Source organism: Amblyomma mixtum, chromosome 2 (assembly GCF_055824585.1).
Source record: "Amblyomma mixtum isolate Tamu chromosome 2, ASM5582458v1, whole genome shotgun sequence".
Classification (NCBI taxonomy): Eukaryota; Metazoa; Arthropoda; class Arachnida; order Ixodida; family Ixodidae; genus Amblyomma; species Amblyomma mixtum.
Window position 1 is genome coordinate 132062185 of NC_143013.1, and position 5817 is coordinate 132068001.

Here is a 5817-nt window from a genome sequence, read left to right on the forward strand (position 1 = left end):
ACACTTGGTTCAAGGTTCAAGGGCCTCCGTGAAGTTAGCTGCGAGGCGATGAATGGCACGCAGCTTAATATCAGCAAGACATCCAGGATCCAACACACAACACAGCACACGCAACTGGTCTTGACACCTTCTAACTTCTTTCCACAGCTCACACCTCAAAAGCTTGAACAAACGCTTCAGAAGACCCCAAGGGGGACGCAGAAATCCCAACAGGGCACTCACATCCGCCGGCACCAGACCCTCGCGAAAGCAGAATCCAAAATATCTTGCACGACACGTCAAACCGCCGATGAAAGAAACACAAGTGTTGACTTCAGAAGACGAAGGGGACGAGTTACATACAAAAGAGCCCTCGTGTGCGCTTAAATTTCATTTCAATATAAGCTATGCACCATCTAGCCCATACAGAAGTTTTGTTAAAGTGCACTTAGCTATGACAGCTATAAACCAAGTTAACAAAAGGCATGATTTGAATGAAAGCATGCCAGCGTTTATTGGTTTTGGGTACCTTTTGCAAGCTGTGAGGAACAGTAAAAAGAAAATTTAACAGGAAAATATTTTACAGCTATTTTGAACACACACCTATGTAATCTTATGCAGAAAAGGCAAAAATTTCCCTTCATCATCAATGTGCGGCGTGGAAGTTGCGTAGAGTCCGTAACAAACGCGCAGTCCGAAACGAGTCAACACGCAGCCTCTCGTATTAACGCCCCGCAGGTGTCTTCACATAAAAAAAAAAATTTGTGGCAACTGCAGCACTACTCTGAAGTCTAAGCTGTCTGCAGAGCTATTCCAAGTTTGCGAAAGCACAGGTTTTGCTCAATGCCCCGTTTACCCGTTGTGCATGCTGCTGTCGCAGTTAAATCTTCAGTCTAGTTTTTACAAACTTTTCGAGAAGCATCTTCTCTACCATAGGCTTATGCAAGTCGCAACACTCTATGTGCATTTTACAGACTTGTGCAGGGCATTCAAACTGCTAGAAAATGGTTTCTTTAGCATCATGACTTCATCCATTTCTGCAAAAGTTTTGAAGTTCTCTTCACAATCTATCAAAATACTCATTACAACCTGGCTTGCCTCCAAAATTCTTGAGATATTCCTTCAGGTGAATAAGGCTGCTGTATTCGACAGAAGTACTGTCAATCATTCACAGATCTTGCAGCTGTCTATAGAAATCATAACGGACTTGAGAAGAAAACCACCCACATAAGCTATGACGTCGCACTCCGCAGTCGTCAGACCGATCACAAACAGGTTCTCCAACTCTTCAGACTACTCGCTGGGGTCTTCTGCCAGCTTCTTTGGGCTTGGATCAAGGAGGTCAGCCAAATGACTACTGTCATCAATGTTGTAGCTAGAAGACTTAGGTGTATGCAGAAACTGGCTAACACAAAGGGCCTTCAATGCGCATTTCACATCGTACGCACTTGGTACAGGTTTCCTGAGCCTCACTACTGAGAAAATATTTTCAAGGCAATCCTGGATTAACCTAGCAGTGAGGAGGTACAAGTATCTGCGCTTCGCCAGGAGCTCCTCCGACAGGCGCAGTAGAACTGTTGTCGACACCAAGAGACCGGCTTGAGATGGCTTCCAATGTGCAGTCACTCCCATGTTCATTTGACGGAATGTCGCACATGCAAGCTCCAAGGTTATAACTGCTTCCTTGTGCTTTGCGAGATCAAAATGGCTTAAAGCGACGATGGGGTGTCGTGATGACATCAAAGTGTACGATTTATTCACAAGGTCAAAAAACCATGCAGTTGCTTCTGCTTCCGGCTTCAAGACGTTTTGCTTGATTAGACACCGAATGGCAGGAGGCGCTTCGTGTAACATTTGCACTGCGATGCTAACTTTCATTTTTGTGAAGTGTCCTTTGCTGACGTGAATCTCCGACAGTTTATTAGCGATTTTGAGGTCCTTGTTGCTATCATATCTGAGAACAGCTTTAACATGTTCAATGCTAACTGTTGTTCCTGGCATGCAGTGCTCCTTTGCTGTCTCCACCGCCAGGGTAAAACTGCCTGCACGAAGAAGCTGACCACGAATATTTTTCAAAACGCGGGCAGGATCGTCCATGAAATATAGCTTCCTGCCATCCATGTGGGGGTGTGCAACAGAGCAGACAGTTTCCGAGTGCCTGTGGCTTGAAAGTCCAAGGAGGCGCCACACTGCCCTGTTCGCTCCTACCATGTCACTTCTCACAATAAGCACTCTCAAAGAAACCTCGAAACAGAGCTCAATTAAACGAAACACTAGCTCCTGCAAAATCCTTCCGTCAGTTGAAGGACCAGTGAAGTGGTAAGCGATGACTTGCTTCCATCTTGTGCTTAAACCCCCAACCATAAACAGAAGCACATGGTTGGCGACATTCGCAGTTGATTCCGGTAGAGTCGTACCTCCAAAGAGACAATCGAGGGAGGCATCATGTTCGAAGCCCTGGCTGATCTCCATTTCGTCCATGAAAAGCACGCAGTCTTTCTCAATGTCTTCCATTGTTTCTGCGTTGCGTTTTAAAACTTCCATCAACTCAGTGAGGATGCCAGGCAGGAAACGAAAGTTCTGCATTCTTCGAATCAAGGTCCTGTTTGAAGGCAGCGGATATGACAAAGACCTGAGAAATTCGTAGCCTGTCGTCCCGCATGCATGCTTGATTTGGAGAGCTGCTTGTATAGTCTTCTGCGACCACTTTCGGATCCTGGTTTTTGTTGCCAGAGCCTTTGTTTGATCTGGAGCAAGAAATGATTTTAGCGCACTTAGTTCTTGCTCAGCTAACTTGATTTTCTTATTAAGACACCGTACTTTCGACCTGGCTTGCTCATGCAGTCGTATCAAATTTTTACACTTCCTCTTTAGGTCGCTATTTTTTTTTCGCAGCTCAGCATTTTCTCGGCGCAACATCAGCAATTTGGGGTTGCGCCGCCTGCAAGCATAAAGGCACCTGGCGTGGTTGTTTGACCATGTGGAGAAGCAGTGCTGTTTGCGTCATTTGCTACAATGTTGGGACGCAGATCTGGCAGAATGGCTGCTGACACATCATCATGGCTGGACTTAGGAGTGTCGTCTGTGTCACTTGATACATTGTTGGAAGGCAGATGTGGTGGAGAGGCGGGTGCTGATGCACGATGACACCTCAACTCACCAGTGTGGTCTGCAGCATTCGTTGCCTTGTCTAGAGGACTCTTTGACTGTGCATTGTGGTCAGGAACCTTTGCGTCGCCATGACAGCTGTGGATTGTCTCCAGGTGTACAAACACATTTGGTGCGAGACGAATTTGCAGGTGTCAAGGCACAAGTTTTCTTCTTTGGAGACTTCCGGTGTTTTGGAGCGGCTGAAAAAAATTAAGGCCGCAAACATCACTACAATGAAATGCTTGCCTATGTTTTCTTATTTAGGAAACAGCTTAGATATCCATTTTTACTTTCACCTGTCCATATTTTAATTTTTTACTCGAAGCACTCGAAACTGTGCATAAATTGCTTTGGGTGGTGCATTTCATTTAAGAAAAATGCTAACATTTTTCCTGTAATTTTTACTTTCAGAGTAAAATTTTTACTTTCAGAGTAAAAATTACAGGAAAAATGTTAGCATTTTTCTTAAATGAAATGCACCACCCAAAGCAATTTATGCACAGTTTCGAGTGCTTCGAGTAAAAAATTAAAATATGGACAGGATACCTCTGTGCATTGGGTTAATGAGTTCAGATGTGTGTTTTTTTAAACATAAAACACATTTACGAATGTCGAAGCAAAATGGAACTTTTTTCTCTTCCAAAATAGATTTTACATATGTACTAACCACGATAGAGAAAATGAGTTGGGACAGCATCCGGCCTCAGATTTTTCAATCCATCTAGCCTGTCCTGTTCAAAACTTGCGTCTTCAAAATGTGCCTTGAATAATAAAAGACAATTTTAACAAAGTTATTTGAAAACACAATAAGTAAGTTGTTTCAGTTGCTAGAAACTTTATGTACTGAGGGCCCCAATAGAAAATTTATTACCTGCTATTTTTTGCAATTAAACATTTAGGCCATGCGGTCTACATTTCCCAATGATGCACCAAATGACCGACAGAAAGCGTATCTTGAACCATTCTAATATTTTATACGCGCGTCGAAATTATGAATTACCATAAACATATCAAGTTTGTTTTAAAACAGTATGTGAAAGAAATCGCTCCCTACATTACCATGAAATACACGTGAGTGCATAATTATGTGCTGGTTGAACGAAAAATATTTCATCCAAATCACTTGGTTGTTCGTGCCTAAAACACCATACGCGACCTTATCATTAAATCACCACAATCGGCTTTTACGGCCATGCTTGTTTGAGCTACGTTTGACAAGTTTCGCAGTGCACGACTTCGGTTTTTATCTTTTGCACTCAGACCGGTCAATTACTTTTAATAACGCGGTAAAAAGAAGGATCAATCATAAACTCTACCCCCGTGCGGAATTACAACTCAGCGATTTATTTTTGTCGTAGATACAATAAAAATGCAGCACACAGCGTACACAGCCGATTGCCGAACGTATCTGAACGATGCGTAAAACTGAACTGCGGGGCATTCCAAGATTGAAATGCGACTTCCAAGTTAGAACATGTTCTACAACCAGGCTTAATTATCAACATTTACGTTTCGTACCTTCTTAATTCGGGGTAATGGAACGCGTAGCCTCCACTTGCGCGCACGCTCGGCTACGGGCGGCCGTCGCAGGCAACTATCAGCTGACAGCTGCCTGCGACTGGCGTCCGCGCTCACAAAGAACACACAAGTATAGAGCCCTTCAGAAATGTAGAATATAGCAATAAGTACGCGCGCAATTACATGGTGAAGCGAGGTATAATACTCACAGCGCAAACACGAGAAGCAGCAGTGGGCTCCCAGCGGTCCCTTTTCACTTGCACAAGCCAACGCTTTCTTCGTTTAGGGCTAGCCGGGAAACGATACATTCGTGTGCCCTTCCTGCAGTGGTTCGTGCATTGCGGCATGCAACACCCGGGCATTTTCGGTGCTCACAGAACTCTGAACGTGCTCACAGTGCTAGCATGGTGCCATTAAATACTTCCTTCCCGTCGAGAGCGAAAATCACAGACACTCAGCAGCAGCAAAACGACAGCCTTATGCGCACGGCGACGGCACGCCGACTGGGGACCAGAATGATGCGGCAACGTCTGCTGGCAACACTGGTCAACGGCGGGCGGCGGCACGGGCCAGGTCAAAAGGCGACACCACCCTAAAAAGACGGAGGCGCGCAACATGTAGGCTCCCTAATACGCGTGCCACACGGACAGATTTAATGCCATTTAGTGTTTACTGCCTTAAGTTTTAATGGCATTCGTGCGGTGTCACACGCATAAATTTAATGGCATTAGCCTTACTGCCATTCGCGACCTACTGAGTTCGCCACAACTCATTCGCCCGTGCAATGCGTACTCTCGTTCGTATTCCACACGGAGAAAAGCATGCAGCTTTGTGAGTAACAACTTCCTAACCAGTAGGAAATGGTTAATTCTTAACATCCAGTCACATGAGGCATCTGTGCCGCATTTTAGATGTGAACAGCACCATTTTAACCAGCCTTAATGACAGGTACTCTCGACTTATGTGCTGACATGCCAGTTTATGGCTACTTTTTCGACTTGTAAAGCAGGGACAGCCTTATTTTCTGGAAAATCGTTTTTACATTACATTTGAACAACATTCCCGATATATTGTGCTCATTAGGAATGTTTATATTCAGATGAAACTTTTGACTACCTTGTAAGCGTTATCGTCATCGTCACTTTCGATAATGGCATTAAATGTGGATGT

The 5817-nt window shown here is 44.4% G+C and overlaps 2 pseudogenes; both read right to left on the bottom strand.

Moving 5' to 3' along the window:
* Positions 1-770: 770 nt before the first annotated feature.
* Positions 771-1857, bottom strand: LOC149360936 (uncharacterized; annotated as a pseudogene).
* A 1040-nt stretch (positions 1858-2897) lies between these two features.
* LOC149360937 (uncharacterized) lies at positions 2898-5009 on the bottom strand (annotated as a pseudogene).
* Positions 5010-5817: the final 808 nt, after the last annotated feature.